Source organism: Rhea americana, unplaced genomic scaffold (assembly GCF_003343005.1).
Source record: "Rhea americana isolate MKP2758 unplaced genomic scaffold, rheAme1 scaffold_6, whole genome shotgun sequence".
NCBI classification, from domain to species: domain Eukaryota; kingdom Metazoa; phylum Chordata; class Aves; order Rheiformes; family Rheidae; genus Rhea; species Rhea americana.
Window position 1 is genome coordinate 5,478,003 of NW_028186756.1, and position 22,162 is coordinate 5,500,164.

Consider the following 22,162-nt stretch of genomic DNA (forward strand, 5'->3'; position numbering starts at 1 on the left):
ATTCAGACCTGAGAAAACTGAATTGTTTTACATTCTTTATAGGTAGTGCATCTGAAATAACTGGCATACTTTCTGAACAAACCAACTCCCCAAAAAATCTCAACTATCTAAGCAGATTTTCAGCTTTCAAGCATCCCAATCACAGATGTTTTATATTTTATAAAACAGTAAATGACAGCAAAAACCCCTTAATTTTTGTTTGGTTTTATAAATCTATGGCAGTATGGGCTTTGTTCTGGTGAGGAATTGCAATCCATTCATAAAAACTGAAATGTTAATATCATGATCATCAAGAAATGGTAGAGTTGTAAATCTTGGGAAAAAACCTTCCTAATACAATATATATAAAGAAAGCGAAACTGAAAACAATGTCTCTAACATTAATTCAGTCTGTTACGGCAATCTCTTCTAAATATAATTATCTGTAGCTTTCATTCTTAACATCCATGACCTGTATGTCATAGGATTAATCAGACATTAACATTGCTGCTTCAAGCTAAGAGAATTAGAATTATGTTCTTGTTTATCAATAGAGGGAGGCGGCATTTAGGAAAGTATCTAATCAGCAATGGGAAAACCATAGAAGGTCACTATCCCTCTTAGAGTAAAGCCTCTCCCAGCCCTAGCCTACAATTAAAAATTAAAAAAAATGCTAGTCATCTGGGGCCATGAAAAAAATTCACATCCAACAGCAGTTCCTACCATCAGAAGGACCTCTCTGCCTAATCCCAGTGTAACTCTGTGTACCCTGTGGCTGTGGGGGGCAAGAGTAACTTCTAAATTTTACACTAAATATTAAACACATCTCAGCTGTGCCTAAGAGTCACTGCTGTCAATGGCCAGTGGGTTCTGTGCTCCCAGACAACATGTACAACCACTGTAACTGGCCACTCATCGCAGGGCACGTGGAAGCTGCGGGGCACGAGGCGGGCCCGTGTCGAGCAGACCACACTAGTGTTCAGTTTACACAGATACTTGGAGGAGAGTGAGAGGACACGAGTTAATTCTACTTGATGATCAGGGTGCTGGCGGATGGAAAAGCAGGTCTGCGCTCTATAGACAGCTTCTGCATCAGGTTGTGGAAGGAATTCATCTACCCTCCACCAACAGACACAGCAATTTCCAACGGTACTGATGGCAGAGAGACCTTTTTACATGAATATCTTCCATGTGACCTCTAAGTGCTGCCCCTTACCTGAGCAATCAATGCTCCTGTGACCTTCCAGTTGCATTGCTTTAACATGGGTTGCACCTGAAAACCACTTGCAAGTTACAGGTGGTGCAGAATGGGGACATCAGCTTTCAGAGTAACGCCCACTGGCTACCTGACAGCTCAGCTGCCGGCCCTTGCCTCCCCTCCTTGGTCAGCACTGCTGCGCGGGGTTTGAATCCTTGTTCTGCGAGAGACTGCCTTTGCACCACAGCCAGAGACAGCTAAAGCATCAGTGGTTTGATCATTCCTCTGGGTTGATGGGGTCAAAATTTGCTTAGCTTTAGGAAATGGAGGAAGGCCTAAGTCTTTTCCTAAGTGTTGGTCTAACGGTGGATGAATTTATTTCCCTTCATTTTCTTTAACAAAACTAAGGCAGAGTTGCATGTTCCAACAGATGTTGCACTGTGTAGGCTGAAACATGTTGGTAGGGCACAACTACTCACATTTGAACCTAGATACATATTAAGAACCCTTACAGGAGCTTCACATGTCCAAAATAAACACCGGCTGTTCCCAAGTTGCACCCTGGGAAACCTCAGGCAGGAACCGGTGGGGGATCTCCCACACTTGGCCAGCTGACATGCTGGCATGCATGTCCTTGCCAGTGCTTCTTTTGCCATAGGACATTCCTATGCTCTGAGTTACTGGGGAGAAGTTCGGGCTTTTTAAACATTTAGAAAAACATTTTCTGACTGTTGAACTGGGAAGTGAATGTGATAGGAAAACAAAACTCCACTACCCCAAGACTACTACTTATCAACAGATAGAATAAGGCCATAACTTTCGGAAGACATGGTTGTTCCAAAACTGGGATGAGATTTTTTTAAATAGGATGCTGTTGGCTAGCCGTCACGAGAAGCCCAGCTGGAAGAGGTACGGTGAAATTAGCTGGGTTTTACACTCCCTTGGAAAGTAAGACTTCTATTTCTCTGTTGAATATTTGCAGATGGGGATCGTTAAACTCAGAAGACCAACTTCCTTCAGTGCAGGTAGGTCTAACTCGACACAATTCAACAGTGATGCATTTGCTTAAGATAGATAGATGTGACTACAGCCCAGTATATGAGAGGTAAAGATACCTTCTTTAAAATGGAATAAACAAATCATAGAAAAACTTTGGTTGGAAGAGGCATCTGGGGATCATTAGTCCTCTGCTCCAAGCACATCACAAATGAAAAAAAAAAAGAAAAAAAAAGGACAGTGTTTTACCAGGCACTTAAGTATGAAATACCAACTAAGTACAGAAATCTCTCCTTGGGCTGGGGAGGTAGCTAAACGGTTTGCTTAAATATTCCACATGCAAAAGCACACGACTGTTACTGTCATACAGCGCACTGTGCAGCTGCTATCTCTGTTAGGAGTCTGCTAGATTTTTCTCCCCAGGTCCCAAAGTGTCCTTCGAATGCTCTCCATTAACATGCCACAGGGGCAGTGTGACAAGTGCAGGGGAGAGAAACGCCGTTTCCGATTATGGAGACTCTGAGCTCAGAGACTCGCAGCAACGCAGCAGGAGATCATCGCAGATGTGCTAAGACTTTTAGGACCAGGAGCCTCTGATCTAACTAATTCAAGAATCTGCTTGTTGCAGATTCTTATCATTTGCCCAGCTACTCTCAGACATCTCGAGATCCTCCCCGTAAAGCCTACGTATCCTTTTCTAGACTCTTCCCTCGCTAAAGCCGTTTTAACTGCCTGTTTCCTCATCCAGCTCTGGACTGCCTAGGAAGAAGCTGACTTACTCCACCTCTTTCTCACGTTTTCTTGAGACAACTTCTGCAGTTTGACAATATCAAGAGAAATGAGGAGAGCACCACAATACGCTCTTCCCTTTTTTCATTGATTAGTGTACTGGGCAGCTCTTTTCCAAATCAAATACTCAATAAGTGAATATAAACATTTTCATAAACATGTAAACACATACAATTAAGCTGGCTGAGGATTGTATGTGGCTAAGGATGTGAAAGCTTCACTCATATGTGCAAACAAGGACTAAGCAGACAAGCAGTGAATGGGCTCTTGTGACCTTGTCAAAATTGATTAAAATACATTAGCATGCACACGCTAACTTCTGTTCAGGAATACCTAGGAAACAAAGGCAGGCCCTCCGATTTGGGGAACATCAGACTGTGAGGTCTCCATTCCCTCAGCTCTGCTTTTAAAAGTGAGACTGGCATGATCCCGGCACTGCTACCTTCTCAAAATGAAAAGGCCGTGTTTCTGGGAAGGGCCCAAGCTACAAATGAGTAGCACTGCTCGCTCATAATGGTAGTATAACAAGAATAAATAATAACTGTTTACACTGCTCCTTCCAAGGAAGCTATACAGCTGTGGTTGCAAACATCTAATTTGTCACACTACCTCTTAGCGCAGAAGCAATTCTCTATGTGTGGGCAGAGCTCTCTGCAGGCTTTCTGCTGCGCAAGGAAAAAAGGGCAGACACGGCAAGCTAAACTAGTCCTGTCGGCACCTTCTCCTAGACTGAGCTCTCTAAATTTGCCCAGCCAGGGTAACTTTTGGTATCAGGTGCTTTCCAAGCATTGAAGACGGTGCTGGCCTTCAAGTGACTTGCTGTGTCTCAAGGAACGGAGAAAGGAAGGATGGAAATGGTGAAAAACAAAGCAGAGAGATTAAATTGTTAATAAATACACACTGAGGTGGTTCCACTGGATTTCGGCAACCAACTGAACGAGCTGCCCTGAGCTGGCTCCCGCCCTGCCATCGCTCAGCTCCCTTTCTCTCTTTAATATATAAAGTGTCCTCTGCACCGTTCCCGCTCTCCGTGTGACCAGCCTGCCCCATGGCCCTGCTGCCAGCCCCGGTTAGCTCTCCAGCCATCACTCGTTCCTTTGCCTGCACAGTATCTGGAAGGAAAGAGCCACCGCGGCCCGTGCCGGCGAACCGGGGAAACCTCACTGCTGGCAGCCGCGCTGCGGCAGCGATCGCCCGTCCGTTCGAACCCGGCCAGATCTGCAGCAGCGGCAGGAGGTTCCTATTTAGGTCAACACAACGCAGCGACGAGAGAGAGGAGAAACGTGAGGCGAGGTAGCTCTGTGCCTCTTCCTGGCTTTTGCAGCGCGTCAGAGATTCGAGCCTGATTTACAGCAACCACGGGCGCTGATTATTGATCTCCAGCCACCCCACCCCACGCGCCGCCACGGAGAGAGCCCGCCAGCAGCAGGGGTTCCCACACCCACACGGCCCCGGCACGGAGGCGCTGCCGGTTTGAAACGGCGTCCGTAGAGACCGTGCCGCGCTCTTCTTCAGCTTCGAGTGCAAAGTAATTGCTGTTCCTCCGTCATCGCTGTAGATCGCTTGACCTAACAGCGTGAGGCATAGTGACCCACACTGGGATATCCCGAGCGGCAGTCGGAGAACCTGCTTGCAGTGGGACACCCTTGTAGCTCTCGGGAAGCCCTTGGTGCTGGCCTTTTCTGTTTGTTTGGCTAAAGAAAAGGGAGCAATGATCATAAGAGAAGGCAGAGAAGGTGGAGAGAATTTCGGAGTTCCTTCACAGCTACTGGGATTTGCCAGCGTGCTGGCCGTTTCACATGAAGCTTTCTACAGCGACACACCGGCGCCTTAGAAATCTGGGGACACCGGGTCAGCAGCAGGCTGCTAAGATTTAGCATATCCAAATAATCCTGAGAGGGAGCACACTCAGTTTTTGATGGAAGGGCTGTCAAGCCTAAGGGGAGTAGGACAGCTTTGCTTCAGCACAGCAACCTGCGAATTTTAGCATCCTCCTGAGACACCAGGGCAGACCAGGTCTCCAACCCTCCTTTTTTCAAAATATATTGCAATTTGTTTTTCTCCCCTTACAAAGTATAAAACAGGAATCTAAGGTTTGCTCAACTGAGCTGACCAGAGAATGTATCGCTCTCTGCCTGTGTCTTTCAAACATGAGACACTGCCAAAACTAGAAGTATGTGTTTGCCAGAGGCAAACTGTTTGCAGCATTCAGCCATCAAGACTTCAGTCTCTTGTGGCTTCAACAAGCTTCAGCGAGAGCTATCTGCCCATCAGCCAAAAATGGTTCTATCCGTTCTGACAAAAACAGTCATGTAATGAGAAAATGAACCTGGCAATTTTCCATATAAAACAAGAAAACTTCGCAAATTTCTCTCCTGTGCCCTAAATAAAAAACAATTTGGAAGTACAATTTGTGCTCTGTAGTTGCTTATTAATTCACAATCTAGGTAGCATTTAATGACCTACTAATCTTTTAGGATGGTTCACAGGAAAAAAAAAAGTGGCAATTGCACCCTGGGTTTGAAGTCTGGAAAGTGGATCTGATGATAATGTTACCTTTTTAAATGGCAGCAGTTACTTGCAGCCTGGCATGAACTATCATCACATGTGCTGTTTTCAGTAGCAGACTGGCTTGCATGAGAGCAACAAAACCCCAAATGCTCATGGGCAAAGATCCCATTCAACCTGAGCAGAACCTGTCACTGCACTAAGAATTCAGCACGTTTAGCACATCTGCAAAGTTTCAGTCTTACAGGCTGACTGCAGTTGGGTAAAAGAAACTCATATAATATGTCTGAATCCAAGAAAAAATGCCTTCTCCTGACCAGTGAGTAGCCAAAGCAGTCCCTGACTACCAGGAATAAAAAGGTATGTTTTATCATTCTCACATCTCAGAGTGTACAAAGCTACAAGAAGAACTCAAGGAGTTTCTTCTTGCTTAAGCAATGAAAACTACCACTCACTTTGTCTGTACTAGATCACGAGTAAGTTAAAAGGACATGTTTCCTATTCCTTTCAGCTGGTAGGAATCCGTCTGATTTCAAGCGATTTCAGCATGGGCCAAGATAAAGTTGTCATTTTGAATTGTAAGGAAATGATCACAATACGATCCTAAGCTTTCACAGGCGTGTCTCATTTTGCTTAAACATAATAATATCCCAATTCCTCAATCAATGAGTACCAGAGAGATCTTCTTTGGGAACTGTTGTGTATTTGTAGGCTGGAAAGATGGTAGATCTGTTTATAGCGAGGTGTGGTGGTGGCAAAAGGATTATGAATAGGGAAAATTCACAGGGGTGGATTTCCTTCTATTCATTGTGCTCATGGAAATATGCAATTGGAGGGGAGGATGTAGGAAGAGGAACTGGGGACGTAAATAGTCATTTCACCCATGAAAGAACATTGGTTATTAGCTTGAACGTATTATGTGGATTCTTTTTATTTGGAACTACAACTTCTTCCCAATTTATAATTTGCAGTGGAAATACAAAATCTGTGATCTTCTAAAACAATCATGTATTAACATAGATTGAAAATTGCTACTTAAGCTACACACATGTAAAATGACTCTTAAATACAGCTGCTCCATTTGTAGAGTTCAATCTACATCAGTAGAGCAAACACTGTTGGACTTGGCAGGAGCATGCTGTGACCCCTCGGCCCGTTATTGTCACCACTCATTGCAATCCTCTCAACTTAGTCCCTCAATTAATCAGCCTGTGTCTCAGAAGGAAACCAAAACTGTGCTTAAAGAGCAAGAAAATAAAGGTGCATTTTCCCTTAACAGGGAGTATTGTCACCTTTATTAAGTGGTGATTCTAAAAAACAGCAACTAACAACACACTCCATCTCAAGTGCCTGTACGAGTTGCCTGAACCGGTGCCAACAGACCACATTTACACTGTCAGTGCCCACGACAAGAGGTTTTGCTTGTATATACCGTCACTCCAGAGCTGAGCATCTATTCTCTTCCCTTATCACATTGCTGCAGTACAAAAAGGTCACTTATTTTACTATTAAAGGTACATCAGCTTTTAAATGGAGACTGCTGATCTGTCACTTTCTTTTGTCTACTTTGTCTTCTTCCTCAAGTAACCATATGACTTCGGAGATGATCCTGGCTGAAAATACTTAGAACTGCACGGTTTAGCTGGTAAGCACAAAAATCCAAACATCATGACTAGACAAACGTAGAAAGATGTGATCTTACAATAACTTTAAACCACAGAAACTAACAGGAAATTCAGCTTAGACTAGAAGAGTGTTATGTTTTATCTTTTTTATAAATTTTAATCACAAATTAAAAGAAATGTTATGACTATAGTTTTCTCATATTGATTTTTATGAATGCAGTGAAGCTCATAATGACAAAAATATAGCTCAGCTACACCCTGCCTTGAACTTAATCATCTTACCGGTTAGACAGGGGCAAGTCAGTGAACAAGGTTCTTCTGATTACCCTCATGTAAAATTAGAGGCAACTTCACCAACGTCAAAGTGAAGATGCCAATGTAGAATAAGTTCCAAGGAGAAAAAAAAAAATAGCCAAGAATATACCTTTTTTTCCAGCCCACATAAGCCAGCCTCACACAAGAGACAGGAATAAAGAAAAGGGAAAAGAAAAGGGAAAAGAAAAGGGAAAAGAAAAGGGAAAAGAAAAGGGAAAAGAAAAGGGAAAAGAAAAGGGAAAAGAAAAGAAAAGAAAAGAAAAGAAAAGAAAAGANGAAAAGAAAAGAAAAGAAAAGAAAAGAAAAGAAAAGAAAAGAAAAGAAAAGAAAAGAAAAGAAAAGAAAAGAAAAGAAAAGAAAAGAAAAAAGGGAAAAGAAAGAAATAACAGTTAACTTTGCTGCTTTTCAGCTCAGAATTACCAATCTCATTTTGAAGGCACCAACAGAGATCTTGCCCTATCAAAACAAATGATCAGAACCTTCCTATCCTGTCTTTTCTTAGTAATTCATCTGCTTTCTGTATTAATGACACTGTTAAAAAGGAAATTTTTCAGGGGAAAAATTGCTGTTGACAAATGGATCTGGAGGAACAGGTCTAGTGCATGCTYCTGTGTTGTACTGTTAGCAGAAGATTTCTGTACAGATGCCTCTTAATTAGTCATCTGCAGACTTAGAGCAATCACGTCATGCATATTGTGTGGCTGTAACTTCCTCGTTCCATCTAATGACAAGTGTTATTAACTAGACAGCTGAAGACAGGAGAAGTTCTCTGCCTGTTTTTTGAGCTGTAGTACAAGAGCATTTCTTTCATATCTGGCTGTAAATCAAGATCAATCTTAGACTCAGTTCTGTTCCATCACTATTACCTCATCTTACCTCAGTTTTAATACCAGCAGTATTGTTTTATATCTTTTTTTATAGTCCATTAATTTCAAAGTCCTCTGGAACACTTTGCAATAATTTTGTAGACTACATTAATTTCTCATGGCAATAGCTAGGCTGGTGAATTGCAGATACTCTCAACTGAGCAAGAAGTTATGTTTCTGCTACTTAGGTCTACTGGGATTTTAAAGATACTTTTCTTGCTTCTTTTCTAGCCCCTAACACTGGTTCAGTCACGCAATTACGGCAAGTCAACAGGATCTAAGTATTTGAAACAAACTATGTGAATTCCTGAATTATAAAGTAGTATTTCTGCTAGATATTGCATTATTTTTTAAAATCCTGGAAGACTTACTCCTTCAGTTTTACCAGACTACAGGTTCCCTTTTGTCAAAAGCTATGGCGGGGGAGTTAACAGCCTGGAGGCAAAGCCTTCAATTAGGTCTAACCTGGGGCCAAAACGTTCTCTTAAGTTCTCAGAACAGTAACAATAGGATTTCAGTCTGAAAAAAGCAAGGCATTTTTGCATCAACAGCTGAAATACTGCTACTTATTCCCCCATAGAATAATAGCTCTAACCTTACCTGTGTGCCTATTCCTGAATGCTAATGCTGGGTGGCATTGGACATCCTAACAGTGGGCTGTTACGTGGCCTTCTGCTCACTTTCTGCTTGGAAAGTACTGCATTACTGGCCTCAGAGCACTACTCTAGAATAAGCAACGAACAAAATATTTAAAAGAGCAGTTTGAAGTTTCTGCTAAATGGTATCAGAAACTGGAGCACTTCTCTAAGAAAGCTGGTACAAATGGGCAAGTTAGGGAAATGGTCTGAACTGCTCCTCTCCTGCAGGTTTATGCAGTTCCTTTGTCAGCCTCTTGGAGCTTCCTTTGTGTTTCAACACACAAAACGATAAACAGCACATTGATTAATTCAGAACCATAAAAATCAGCCTTGATTAAATTAAAAAGGTCATGAATCTAGCGAATCTCTCGTGGTACGTGGGTGTAGAGGGAAGCCTGTCTAAAGCCAGAAGTAGGAATGTTTTGTAGAGCAAAAGACTCTAGCAGTGAATATTTAATTTGTCTCCGACTACTTCATTTTATCCTCCACTTTCATCTTTCCCTCCACAACAACTCCACTATTCTCAGTGTTCATTAGTTGGAATAACAGCATGGTTCATTGGCAACATGTTATTTGTAGGCTTCTTTCCTGGACCACTGAGAAGACTGTGAGAAGGGGCTCTTGCTCCTCCAACATGCACTCTTTGAAAGGTGCCTGTTACTTACACTCAGAAACTACCCAGGAACCTTTAAAGGATTTCTTCAAAATAGTGACACTAAAAAAAAAAAAAAAAAAACCACACACACACACCATCACTCCACCCCTGAAGCCCTCATCCTTTATAAGACGGTTGAAATCTTGGCCTCAGTGAAATAAATATTTTAGGACACTGACTTCAGTGGAGATGGGATTCAAACTCTTTGAACAGCTGGCTAAAGAAGTGATTTAAAAATGTGCAGGACTTGGAGAAATTTTCTCCAGCAGAAAAGGCAATGCTTAAGTTACTCAGTTTTTAACCACAGTTTTTTAACTTGTTATAGATACCAGCTCCCCTCTGTCCTAGATGCAATGTTAATCACCCATTCATCACTGCAAATTGACAACATAAATGCTGACTTGTGCAAACAATGTTAGAGAAAATGGTGTTCTTGCTGCAGAAGTGAATTACAGAGCCTTTCAAGCTTTCTACACTTCTCGGTTTTATGTAAACTCTAATTTCTAAGCCTTTGTTCTGCCTTTAAAGGTCACACAGTTGAAAGCTATGAAGCACAGCACGCATTCCCACTGATATTAAAATACTGTTTACTAAATCACAAATATAAAAGTAAAGAAGAAATTGTTCGCAACCTACTGTGTTAATAAGAGATGATTTATCAGACAACATGTTTCCAAGCATCAACATGTGGAATGTAAAAATCTGACCTTAATCACACCAAGTGATTTTTTTTTGTTGTTTTTAAGTAAAGTCTCCACACTGCTATCCAATCACACTAACTTCTGATGACACCCTGTTTGACTGATTACACTCTTAATCTTGCCAATGCTTTACTTCAAGAATACAAGTGGTCTTTTTAGATTTGAGCATATGATTGCGCATTTGCAATATTAGGATTTCATTTGAATATTCAAACTGCAAAACTGCATCTTGCCTTTGTCCGTGTAAAGCCCACTATAAGCGCTCCAAATGCTAAACAACAACCGTAGAGTTGGACAGTATTTTTAGTATCTCTACGATGCACTTCTATCTTTAGCCACTACATTCAGAAACAATCCCACCAGGACACTGCATAGCTAACATAGCTTCATCTCTTCACCACATTCAATTTTCCTCCCAAAACACAGTGAAAGGAAAGTAGACTACAGAACAGGCCAATTCAAGACCAGTCAAAGCTGCCTTAGATGCACTTGAGCAGGGCAGAGGCATACCAAAGGATTAAAACGGGAACTTTACATCCTGGGAGCACTATGGGAATGACTGTGCAGGAGGGACGGGGGCTGCCATGATCTCCTCCAGGGAAAACACAACTCTGTGCTACTCCGAGTCTGCACTGTGCAGATAAATCAAGGACAGGGAAGGGTTCCTGCATGTAGTTTCATAGCAGGATGTGCCCATGGGTTCACAGTAAATTTCTGGTCAGAGCTTCACCCTGAAGAAGTTAATAACTGAATGTACCAAATCATCACAATTTCTAAATCCAGCCACATCTTGTTTTTACAAAGAGGCATCTTAAACCAGCGAGCCATTTTATTAGACTCATGCTCATGTAACAAAAACATGTGTTCACTCTTGAGTGCCAAGTATCATCCTGGAGGGTTACCAACCCCCGTCGCTGATGGGGAACCAGGCTGCAGTTATCTGTCACAACAGAAGAGGTGGCTGGGAATGCAGAGCAGGAAGAACGCTCCTCGGCTCCGGAGCACTTCACACCGTCCGGCCTCTTCGCAAAGCTCTGTGAAAGAGATGCACTGCAGGGGAAAAAGAGCCTGAAACTCTCTGGTGTCTGCAGCCGAACTATCTCAAGGAGGCCTGCTGGGCAGCCTGGGCATGGCCCCACGCTTGCTCTTGCACTCCCTAAAGATGTTTTTGAAAATGGCTGAGGCATCACCAGTTGCAAGACCCAACCATAGCAGTTGGGGCAACTCAGAGCGCGTACAAAATATTTTAGTGTCAGCTGGGTGAGGTATTTCAGAACTACAGGTGTACCACAAAGAGAGAACAACTCACTATCGAACGGCTGTGTTAATCAGATGATTAATCTTTGAACCTCCAAATCTGACAGGGCTAGAGCTGCGTAAGGAGACAAGAGCCTCTGATACCTCAATTTACAGAAGAAGACCTTATGGGATCCCATATGTCCTGCTAATAGTGAAGGAAAGAGAATTATGTAAAAAGGGACTCTCTGTGATTAAGTACCTTAGCTGATGTTTCTAGATGAGTCTAGGACAACTACATTTTGGCTCCAATCTAATTTCAAGAGAACATGATAACCTGAAATCCCTTAGGAAACCTTAGGCTTCATGAATGTTTCACAAATGGGCTCCCCATTTCCCAGTTTACATCAATCTTCTCTCCCATTACTACATGGCATCCAACACTCTGTTATTAAAATTCTTTACGTGATAATGGGGTTTCCTCAAATAAATGGTGTTCATTAGTTTCCTCTGCCCTACCACAGGTATGGCCCATGCCTGGGAAGTATGAAGACCAGGGAAACACAGGGTCAGGGCTATGAGGGGTCCCTGGGTTCTCCGCAAAGCTGAGATGCGCGGGAGGCAGCGGCCAGCGAGCAGCTAGCATGGTGGATTAGGTCTACAATACACATCTGCATTTTTATTTATTTTTTTGTTAAAGTTATTTTCTCTTAAGCATAGCAAGTTTTCTACCAAGAATATTACAGCTATTCATTTGAGGTGTTCACATTATGTAACAGTAGTATCAGGCTAAGGATAAAAGAAAAAAAAAAAACAGATGTAGTTTGTTTTTCTGAGCTCTTCCTTACTAAACTTAATTTTTGACTGAATAGAGACTTTCTCTGTGTTAGGCTGAGATCCCAGGGTATGGTCCTCATCCTATTTAGGGCTCCTCAGCTGCAGACAGTAGGTTGCAGGACTTGGCCTCTTCTCAGAAACAGTGATACTGCAGGAAAATGCACTGCATCCTTCTGGACATCATCAGTAAACTCTCTTCCAATTTCTCCCATGGACATGACATCTAGAGTTGAGCAAACGTATGCTGAGCTAAAAGGTCAGAACATCTAAGCTGTATGTACCTAGCTTAGGATGAAAAAAAACTATTGTTGTCTTTTAGTTATGACATTTCAATTTACCGTCAAGAATTACACTGCTTCCCCTGAAAGCTTTCAAGCCCAAGAACATGCTTTTCTCCCAATGGTGGAAAGTGATGAAGGCAAAATACTAATATACTTTTTCTGTGTTAACTTATCACAGCTGCCACCAAATCCGCTGTTTTGTCAAGAATACAGCCTTTCCTCCCTAAAGGCAAAACCTGCCAGCAGATGTGCGCGCGGGAAGCACTGTGTGCTCCACAGGGAAGAGGCTGCAGGAATCGCACTGGCCTGCAAAGCAGCTGATTTCCAGTCTCAGCCAGGCAAGCCACGTGCTAGCATTCATGACAAACTCTGCAAACATCAAGAAACTACTAAACCTCCTAAAATACAGAATTATAAGGCCAGTAGCTCTTCTTTCTTTCTTTTCTTTCTTTCTTTTTTTTTTTTTTTTAAGCAACGGGAGGAACGTCTTCTTTCAGTTACAGTTAGATGGTCTAGTGAAGATAGAGTTGCTATAACTATCAGGAAAAGACTGTCATGTTAGAAAGCAGTATGTAACATTATGAGGAGCTACAGGGTCCTAGGAAACAAGGAACAAAAGTTTGGATTTATTGGAAGTGCTTTGACCTGCCGCAAGACCACCTTTGCATTAGAGGACGGGGGAGTTGAAGGAGAGCTGGTTTAACCCCAGGCCAGAGAGGGGGGCCCATTTCATTTCCAGGGGGCTGCCTGAGGCGATTTCTTCGCTTCAGGCCGTATTTCCTCCCCGGGGCTCAGACCCTCCTAAGCGGTGGCTGCACGGAGCTGGCTCTGTAACCAGCAAGCGCTGCGCTAACGCGGGCGTCGTGGCCGGGCTGAGCCAGCGCCTCCGGGGACGCGCCGTGCGGGGTCCAGGCACAGCCTCTGCCTGGGCTGCACCCCGTGAACCTCCTCGTAGCTTCCTCTCCCCTGGCGAACAGGGTCATTGCAGGTACGCTAACATGACTGTCCTCTAAGAAATTACAGCCCTGCAGTTGCTTACTCACTGACTGCAGACGCAGTGGAGATGGAAACAGGCTCGCCACAAAAGTGGTTGAGGGCAATCTCTTTAAGTCATGTTGCCCCAGAMGAGAGGCGTGCGGGTGCCAGGTCCTGCTCCGCACGAGGGAATGGCGCTCACGGCAGGTTGCTCCTTCAAACCAGCTCATTCAGTTCCTCCCAACTGCCTGTCACGGCTGTAACCCCTCCGGCCTGTTCACTGTGCAAAGCTTCTGCCAGCTTCGCTTGGGTCCTTGACAGCGTTTCCTGCATGCACCGCAGGCACCAGTATCCATTTCGTAAGTGTCCCGTGCCCAAGCCGCTAGCGGAGAGCCACCTTCTCCTCGCAGTTGCAACACTGAAAATCTGAACCAATTTTCCAGCAGTTACTCCCCATACCCGAGAGCGTCACGGACACACACTCCAGCTTGCTGTGGATCCTGCCCAGTAATATTTCCTCCAGCTGCTGTGGTTACGCTGGAGGGAGAGTGCTTCAGCTCTTAAACACAAGCCTGCTTGCAACTCAGCTTGCTTACAGGGACTGCAAAGTTATAGGTGGTTTCCTCTACGGCACTCTCTAGATTTGCCAGACTTGATATAGGAAGACAGAAAATGGGCAGGAAATGTCAACCTTACATAACACAACAATTTTTACCCTTCCTACGTGTGAGAAGCCTACCAGTGCCTGACCTTCCGCTTTTTAGCACAGCCTTGCTTACACAAAAATTTGAGTCAGACCTGGGGCCAAGTACATATCAAAAGCCAAACACACTGCCTTTTTTTCCTTTTAAATGAAGAAGGCTGGCACCCTCTTTTATACCCATTTGTACTCAAATTTGAAATAAACTGCACATCTTCAACTGCACTAACTTCGTAAGAGCCTCAGAAAATCAGCCCATTTTGTGCTCCTTCTGGTACCACTTCAAAGACTCTTAAAGAACTAATATTCCTGGAGCTCTCTATAGAGACGATAGGTGCTGATGCACAGAAATGTTGTACGATGATTAAGCACATGAGTTAGGAGGCTTCTGCTGTTATATTTCTCCCTCTCCCTTTTATAGTCATCTTAATTTTGCTTCCATTCAAAAATTCGAGGGAGAAAGCCAGCAAAGACCTAGTCCTTCACCTTGCTTCTCTGCACAACCTTTTGGACAACGGATGCAAAACAGCACTCTTCTCACCTGGGAGCATTTTATGTTCACTTTATCCAGGTGTAAATGACAGTACAAGGAGTGAGAAAGTGGAATCTAATAGAACATGTATTTCTCTGATGAAAAGCTTACTCTTTTCATCTTAAAAACCTTAAACTGAAACACAGTTTTCCTGCTTCTTTTCCATTATGCAAGATCTGGAAAATATAAATGTAAAGTGTGTCTTTTAAATGTAAAGTGCGCTATAATTCATCTGTCCTCCAATAATAAAATCTCCTTCTTCCTGCATTACTCCTTTCTTACAACAGTTGTCTTATCTTTTGTATTTGCTATTCACTGCCTAGAGAAACATGGCTTATAACACTAGAGAATCTACACGTCCTAACTGATCATCCAGTATCTTCACCGGTATATTTATACTGCTGAGTATTTTTGAAAACACAGATCTGTGCTATATTTAGTTACAACCAGAAACTAATTCTTAAATTAACTTGCAATACCACCCCTTGGTTGAAGTACTTTGTATCATGCTATGTAACTACAGGCCAAAAAACAACCCATGGGAAAAATGTGGTGACACTGGGGTGGACCTTTCATTTAAGGAAGTTTCTTCCCCCAGCAGCTCGCTGTGTGTTCCTTTACCCGCTGTTTCCTTATTGCTGCTAGATAAATCTGCTTGGTAACAACAAAGACGCCAAGTCTGAAGTGTCAGTGTGAGCAATTCCCTCAAAATAACGCCCCTTGCTCATTTATGATCTAATGTAGGACACAAGCCTGCACGGTGGGGAAGGAGGTGGGCTGCCAGGTGGCACCGAGAGCAAAGCAGCCAGCCTGACCCCAAAACGCCGTGCCCGCACGGGGGTTCCCTGCCAGGAGCCATCAGCCTGCCCGTGCCCGAGGTCTGCCCGCAGGGCGGCACGGGAGGGCGAGCGCTGCGCCCGTAAGCGCCTCCCAGCAACGGCGCCGGGCTCCGCGGAAGCCCRGGACAGCTGCTGCCCTCACGTCACCTCCACCGCTCCCAAGTGGAGCACGGCCACCCGGAGAACCGCCAGTCAACCCCGACCGCCCCTTCGTCCTGCCGCAACGGGGCACCAAACGAGCTCATGGACAGCTCTGAGGTTGCTACGTTTGGGGGCTTATTGCCACTTTGGGGGGTCTCTCATCACCACATTTTAGTTTTAGGTCTGTGGAAAAGAGATTTAATCGACCTCTAAAATCTCTAGAAGCTCTTGGATTGCAAAGCAGAGGGGGAAGGASAATTAATGTTTAGATACATTTCCTTTACTTGCTAAGAGTCTGCACTTGACTCTAACGGTAATCCATGGACAGGCAGAAATTTTTGCTGCCTCCTAAAAATGTGTTAATATTTATTGCCATACAAAAAAGCGACAGCAGCCTTCACCAGCACGTAGCACGTTCCTGGCGGCTGCAGCACACCACTGTCAAACAACTCAGTGCTYGACAGAAACCCAGTGCATGAGCGGGCTGGACCCTCAAAGCACCGGCCACGTGAGCGCAGCGAACAATCACCGGAAGAGCTGCTATCTTCCCAGCTCAACAAAAAACTATTTACAGTAAGAAAAATAATGCAACCCCTAATGCCTCTTTGCCTCCCCCTCCCAAGCGTCTGCACACAGCTTTCCCTTGGCTCCTCTGTCTGATTTCCTGAGAGACGTTTAAAGAAGCAAGACTTGCTTTTTACCACACTCGCCTGTCCATGGGTGCTCCTCTGCCCAGACATACCCCAGCACCCCTTTGCCACCTTCCAAAGCCAGGCACGGATCTCACTGGGTCCCAGTACTCCTCTGCCTCGTGTATCAAACACACTGCTGGTCAGGTACCTTGGTGCCTGTGATTATTATCATTATTTTTTTATAAAAACAAGACTCTGTCTTTTGCTCCTTTAAATCTTTGCTTTTTTGTTATATTCCATATTCAGAATATTCTCTACTCTGTTATATACCTGGACCTGGACTACTGAAATAACTAGAAACTTTATTGCGGATTTCAGTAGGTATTTCTCTGTGTATCTCTGTGTATTCAGAGTCAGTTCTTCTAAGAACGAAATGAGCGTGACATTTTTTACCATGATAGCAGTGCTTACTTTCTYCTTCCTCATACCTATGTGTATATACAGGTTTCAAGAATCTATTGTTTCTGCACTCACTTTATTTGTCCTATTTCAAAACCCATGTGCAATACAAATAATTGCACTACATGAAAAAGAAAGTGTGTGTGTGTCTAACAAAAACATTTATAATACCAAAGCTTTAGACAACAATCAAGATAAACCCAGCATCGACTGCAGCGCAAGCTGTGCTGTGAGTTTCAAAGGGGGCCCTAAAGGTGCAATTTGCATTTAATGTTTCTGCTGTTAGCTCAAGCTTTAGATGACACAAAAAACCCTCATTAGACAGGTGGAATAAACCGAAGCTAAAGTCTGTGGCACTCCTGCTCAGTGCTGGAAGAACCACTCTCACTTGACTGTCAATGTGATACTAGATCCTGTGATGAAGATKTAATGTCTGTAATTTTATTTTTCAGAAAGGACCAGTTCCCACATTCAGTTACGTTCATCAGATAATTCTTCACAGCAGCAAATTTGGGTGAAATGCTTTACTCAACTCTTCTGCCTTCCACKCATAGGACAATTGCTCTGCAGCCAAAGCACTGGGCTGTAAAAATGGGCTGCACTGAGGGGTTTAAAATCAGGCAATCTAATTATGGACTTGATAGTCCACAATGTCCGCAGTCAGCAAAATTTAAAAAATGCAAAGTATTGACAAGATCAGACAAATACATAATGAGGGAGCTATTAAAATGCAAATTGCCTGTCTTCTGGTACGGCTGCGGTGTACGGCACRGGACCCGGGAGCCCGGCTCCTGCCGCAGGCTCTGTCACCGGTTAGGGGGAGGCGAGAGGCTGCAGGGTGACACCCGGCTCAGTGCTCGCAGGCCACCGGGCCCCACGGTGCTGCTGGGAACGGGCGCAGGCTGGTGGGGAAGGACCAGCTAGCCCACATATSTGGGACCCCACACCTGCGTGGGGGCTCAGCGAGGGTCTGGCAGCAGGGGAAGCCAGGTCTTCTTTGGGAGATCAGCCAGGAGCAGAAACCTTCTGCGGGCTGGTGCAATTCAACATAAAAATTCACAAAAGGCACTGTAGTAGCATTTATTCTGAAAGGAATTCCCAAGAAAGGATGTGACGGAAATCTTCTCTGTCCAACCAGCTCAAGACGCTTGCACCAGCCCCTAAGAAACAGCCCATCCTCTGATCTGGTTAGGGCAGTCTCAAATGAAAGGGGAAAGAGGGTTTCATTGCAAGCCATCTCATTCCCTCCATTCTTTCCTATCCCCACAACTTTTTCTTTTCATTTAAACAAGCTTATAATCCYGCAGACAGTCTAACACATATGTATTATTTCATGTAGCAGACAGATTCTTACAGCACAAGGCTGAGGACTGTGTATGCGTCTGGATGTCTACAATACAGCAAGTGAAATAAATCCCATTCTCAGCTGTGGGCTGGATGACCTAGGCCCTTGCTAGGAGAAAACACTGATGGATATAATTCTGTGCAATACATTTCAATCATGGTAATATTGCTGAAACAATCTCTAAAAACCATGCCAATAAAGATGGTGACGTTCAATTAACAGGCAAAGACGAAGAGGGAGGTTAAATGCTAATTTTACATTGGCATTTAGCCTAAGAACTTCATTATGCCATCTTCTATTTTAAACCGCAGCAATGCCACCTCGCGCGGCGCTGCCATTCGCTCTTAGTCATTACTACCTGAATCACAGTAATTGCTAGCAACAACAGACAGGGTCACAACTGTATGGTGCTGGTACCTGTGCGAAACCAGGGCAAAAAAGACGTTTGCTGCCCCAAAGAGCTTGCAACAGCTCTCGAGCTCAGCTCCACTGAGCGCTGGCGGGGAGCTGTGGTGCAGGGTGGTTCGGCGCAGGGCATCCTCTCCTCGGGGTCTCTCTCCCTTCCTGCAGCGCTGGAAAGCACCAGGCTGCCCGAGGTACCGTGTCCAGCGGCCTGCCGAGCGCAGGCTGCTGGCGGCTGCGCGGGACCCAGCCGCGTTACCGGGTACGAGCCGTGCATGAGGCCGCACGTCGGGACCGCTGCGTACAAAATCCCCTCGACACCGCAGCTGGGTAGGCGTTTCGTCTGCTTTCACTTTCCCATCCCGGACCATGGGGTAAACGTGTTACATGCTGCCCTATCGAAAGGGAACTCTGTTTTTGTGGCGACCAAAATAACCTAAATCCACCCTCAGCAGATGGTCACAGTTGCTTGGTACTTTTTTGAATGCATCCACATTGCTGGGTAAGAAGCTACTGAGCGTCGGCTATTTTCGGTATCAGTTTAGGAAGATGCCCAGCCAGCGGGGATCGAGGCAGCCCAAGGGCTGCTAAGCCTCACTGGCTGCTATTGAGCAGCGTCGATACAAAGCCAGTTCCTTATCTCATCTTTCAAATAAATAAGATCTGAAATAGATGGAGCTTAACAACACACAGATAACAGCAAAGGTACAGAAACAAATTGAAAAATACTACAGCACACTTGAAGCCACAGCCAAGGCTGTGGTAAAGCTGCACTGAATTTGCAGAGAAATTAGATGCCTCGTTAACTGTGGATAGATGCACAACTGCGAGAAATTTAAACTTCCTCTTTTCTCCAGATCACAACAGTCATTACAAATCATGCAGATGAGCAAATGCTGAAAAAGCACTTGGAGCCCTGCAATTTTGCTGCGGTGAGTCCAATAACAAATGAGGGAAGAAGGGTGGCAGCACTGATAATYTTTATATCAAAAACAGGTTTTCTGCAAAGCGATGCACTATTGTTCGTATGTAATGTACGTCGTGCTGTTAGTAGGGAATGAACCGTCCTGTATTTTATAGTCATTTTATTACAGATTCCCTCTGATTGTGAGTCAGAAAAAAAGATTTAATAGATTCTTAAAAAAAAATGCTCAAGATGCACAACATAGCTGGATTACGTTATACTACTCCAGACAGCGGATTAAAATGCAGTATTGGAGGGATATTCGTACTGTGCAGTATCACACGTAAATCACTAACAGAAGTTAAGGAACGGAGGCAGAGCAAAGCTCGGCCGGTCCGGGCAAGGTCGGCGCCCGAGGAGCACCCCCTCTCCGCCCCCCGGGTCCCGGCCAAGCGGCCGGCGCGATCCCTCTTCCACCCTGAAGCGGGTAAAAGCCCAGTTTGTCTGTTCTCTCGCCTGCTCTGAAGTGACAACGTTTAGGTGTGATCACCGTTACAAGCACGAGGTCTTTTTCCTAAAGCTAAACGCGTTCGGAGAGATGCGAGCAGCCTCGACCACGTGCTGGAAACCTCACCCGTCGCCCGTCGGTCGACTTGGCTTCCCACCGGGAGCGACGTGGGGGGCGGAGGGCCGTCACGGCCCGCCCCGAGCGCCCCGCTAAACCCGGCGGGACCGCCGCGCTGCCCGGGGCTGCGGCTCGAGGTGAGCGCAGGCGGTGGCGGCGAGGTGGGGACGGGATGGCGGCGAGGTGGGGACGGGACGGCAGCATGTGGCGGGATGGCGGCGAGGTGGGGACGGGACGGTGGCGCACGATGGGCTCTCTCTGATGAGACTCAAACAGCGATGGGCAGGCAAAAGAAAAAACGTAAAATCTCCTGAAAATCAAAGGTGGGACGGCCTCAATTACGGCATCACCGTTCACCAAAATAAAACGTCCGATTTTCAGCAGAAATCCCCGCCACCGCAGCAGAAAAGAAACCGCCCTGCAGTCAGAAATTCCAGCCTCGCCGCCTTACTGTAACAGTCCTCGCGAGGAGCGCTGCCGATGCGGAGCGGCGCCCGCTCCGCGCCCCGCGCTCCCGCTTCTGCGAACAGGAAGGAAGCCGCCGCGCGTCCCGCCGCGGGCCGCTTCCGCCCGCCCTGCGCCCGGTGCGGCCCGGCCGAACCGGCAGGCCGCCGCCGCCGCCGCCGCGCGCGGCCGCCCGCCAGCGCGGCCCTCCCCGAGGGCGCCCCGGCCGGCCGCGGCGGCCCGCCCGCCCCGGGCCTCGTCCTCGCTCCGAGCTCTCCCGCCGCCCTCCCAGCCCGCCGGGCAGGCGGCGCTGGAAGCGCAGGACCCTTCTGGAGCCRCGGGAAAGGCCACGCGGGGGGCGCGCGGCTCCTCCGGACCGGCTCGCGGATGCTGAACAGAAACGCCGCCAGCACCGAGGAGGAAAAACGTAACTCTCGCCCGCAGGAGAAGCAGAGCTGGCGGGAGGGAATCGCCCGGGCCCGCGCGCTGCCTTCGCTGCGCCGTCCCCGCAGCGCGTCCGGCTAAAGCAGCCTGCCTGCCCCGCAGCTCTCCCCTCGCGAGCGCCTTCGTCCTGCCCCGCCTGCCCAAAACTTCAGGAGGAACAGAAAAGGCGGCAGGAGCGCCCGGAAAAAAAGCCCCAGTTCTCCACCCCCCCGCACGTCCCAGGGCCCCGCGGCAGCGAGAAAGGAGGGAGCTGCAGCCCGCGGCCTTGCGAACCTCCGCCCCGCGCGCCTGCCCGGCCAGCGCGGCCGGCCGCCTGCTCGCGGCTCCGCGTCCCCGCRGCAGCTAGGCGGGCGCAGCTTCCTCGCAAGGCTTTCCCTGCGGGTTGCCAATGGGAATCCTAACCCCGACCAGAGATTTTGTCTTCTGGGCTGCCCCTTGCAAAAGTGTTTTTTTTATAAGGTTTTTCACTATTAGGTGGATGCAGTTTCTGGGTGTGAATGCAGCTCACCAGGGGACAGAACTGTGTTTAGATGCCAACTTCTAGGTACTTCTGGACTGAGCAGGGAGTGGGTCAGCAGCTCGGCAGCAATGTATCCCTTGGCACTACCAGGCTCCTTTTCTCTTAATAAATTAAACGAAAATTCAGCTTAGTCTGTTTTCACTTTGGTCTTTTTTTTCTTTATAATCCCTGTTGATCTAGCTTAGCATGCRTGTCTTTCTCCTCTCCTTCAGCATTCAGAGGCCACGCAGGGAATAAGGAAGTACACTTCAATAATACCAAGTAAGCCCTGCCCTCAGCATCACATTGACCTTAYGCTCTGAACCAGCGTACCCATGAATCCCATACCATCCAAATTTCACCCTAAACACAGACCCCAGCCCAGCTSTCTCACACCAGCACCTGGAAGCAGCTTCTCTGCTGCTGGGCGGCCGGAGCAGGTGGACCACATGCGCCACCTCCGGTGGGGGGACCCCTCAGTGGGCAGCCCTTGGAAGGACACTCTCACCTCCCACCCACGTACACCGTCTGCTGGGGACAAGACTRCGCAACGCAGGTGAAACGTGTGTTCCTCGCAGAGCCGCCGTCCTGAGCAGC

General features: G+C 46.2%; 1 protein-coding gene across 1 annotated transcript in view; it reads right to left on the reverse strand.

The window, feature by feature from the left end:
* Positions 1-22,162, reverse strand: part of MAMLD1 (mastermind like domain containing 1) — a 79,304-nt gene that overhangs the window by 33,892 nt on the left and 23,250 nt on the right. The window lies entirely within an intron of this gene.